The following is a 2390-nucleotide window of genomic DNA, read 5'->3' as shown; positions in this document are numbered from 1 at the left end:
TATATATATATATATATATATATTCGAAGAAAAGTATTCTTAATACACCATTGTTTTATCGGATTTTTGTATATATTTTCTTTTAGATTCTAGCGATCTGTTTACAGCAATAATGTTTTCATGACATGTCTTCATCAGCGTTTCTATACCTCCGCAGTCTCATCTTCAGACGGAAATGATGTTGACCAGCGATTCATAGCTTTTCATAATAGAATGAGCTAATGTGATTGCTGTAGACGTTACCTCAGAAACTGGAATTTTGATCTCTGAATTTATTCAATATCAGAGTAGATGTTTATTTTTGTTTGTGGCTAGTTTACGTGGGTGAGGTGAAAAATTCATAGGCTGACTATGAAGGAATAATGTTACATTTGTGAAAACTTGCATGCATTAATTCTAACCTCAATTCTTCTTATTAATGACAGTATGCTAGTGGACATGCTAATACTATCAGAATATCCCGTGAGAGAGTTGAGAATATTTTGCAAAATGAACTTGGCATGACGCAAGTTCTTCGGTAGGAAATCACGTCATCTAACACGTGATCAAAAGCGTACCGGGCTAATCACACCACAGGAAAATCTGACATAGTTTGAGACAGATCATGCTGGTTTCCTTGTGCGTTTCCTAACCCAAGATGAGTGTTGGTCTCATCGCTTTTAGCCAGAGACAAAGACAGAATCCATGCAGTGGAAACACTCTTCTTCACCTGCTCCAAAGAAGACCAAAGTTGTTTCATTAGCAGAGAAGGTGATGACCCTATTCATGGAGAGTACTACGCCAAATTGCTGAAGCAGTTACAAAAGGCTAACAAGACTAAACGCACAAGAAAACTGATGAAAGGGGACTTGTTTCAAAAAGACAATGCTCCAGCACACACGAGTTCTTGTTTTCAATGGTTGCTATGCGTGACTGTGGCTTCGGACTAGTTGACCAGTCTCCCTATTCTCCTGATTTGAGTTAATCTGACTATCATTTGTTTTCCAACAAGAGAAACTCTTGAGTGGGAACCAGTATCGCATAATGAAGTCATATTTGCTATTGATGATCTTTTAGAGCAACAAGATGATAGCTTCTTCACCAATGGGACCCAATGGAAAAAGTGTGTAGGCTGCAAGGGTACTATGTTGAAAATTGAACCTCACTTGGTCACATTCCACACACACACTCATACGTATGTATGTATGTATGTATGTATGTATGTATGTATGTATGTATGTATGTATGTGTATATTCATAATGTGCACTTTCCTGCTGGTTAGCCATAAAAAGACAACAAGGAATTATTGCACGTTACCACACAAAACAGCGCTTGATAAGAAGTCCCCTTGCATGGCACCACACAAATATTTTCTGCTAGAGTCTGGGTCACCAAAACCTTGTGAATAGATTTGACTGACTGACACTAAAAGATGCCCATCCTATATACACAGGAAATTGCATATTTGTAATCGAATTTATTATCATATTGGTTATTGGTAGCTTATCATCGGATTTACGTGTGTGGTTCCTTAGTGATCAGAATGTTTTTAATTTTAGTATTTTTGTAACATATAATTTCTCTTAATTTATGGTTTGTATTATGCGCTATGTTTTACGAAGTTTTCATGTGTTTATCTATTCTGTAATTAGGGTATATTTAATTCATATAATGCAATTTATATGTCTACGCTAGTTTATCGGATACTTACAACAAGGGGTAACTATAATGCACTACATTATATATTAAAAAACAAAACTAAATTTGGAAACATTGATCGTCTGCACATCTGTACTCTACATAATTACAAAGTAGACAATTGATGATGAAGTAATTCAATAAATAAATAGACAGCACACACAAGCTAGCTGATGACATAAATAGTAAGTCATAATTCAGATTCCGAGGTAATGTTTACACCAATTTCATTGTTATTGCCTATTACAAAGAGATAGAGATACACACCAACATCACTGTAACCTGAAAGTGAAACTAAGAAGTCTAGAAATATTGACGATGGATTCAGAACTTTTCTGTATGAATAAAAATGCAAGGAATTCGTATGAAATATGAAAAATTAAACTTACAAAATAAAGTTGAAAAGAACAGCCGTGGAATTCATGCACATACATACATACATACACACATACATACATACATACACACATACATACACACATACTCACATACATACACACATACACACATACATATGTTTATACATATATGTATATACATACACACACAAATATACATACACACACAAATATACATACATGTATATGCATATATACATACGCATATATATATACATGTGTATATATATATATATACACATATATACATATATGCACATATATACATATATATACACATATATATATACACACATATATATATACATATATAT

General features: G+C 33.7%; 1 protein-coding gene across 2 annotated transcripts in view; it reads right to left on the bottom strand.

The window, feature by feature from the left end:
• LOC106868349 (cell adhesion molecule Dscam2) overlaps positions 1 to 2390 on the bottom strand; it is a 267763-nt gene that overhangs the window by 80429 nt on the left and 184944 nt on the right. The gene's annotated exons all lie outside the window — the stretch shown is intronic.

This window comes from Octopus bimaculoides, chromosome 5 (assembly GCF_001194135.2).
Source record: "Octopus bimaculoides isolate UCB-OBI-ISO-001 chromosome 5, ASM119413v2, whole genome shotgun sequence".
Taxonomy (NCBI): Eukaryota; Metazoa; Mollusca; class Cephalopoda; order Octopoda; family Octopodidae; genus Octopus; species Octopus bimaculoides.
The sequence above is the reverse complement of the archived record's forward strand: the minus strand, read 5'-3'. Positions and strand labels throughout refer to the sequence as shown.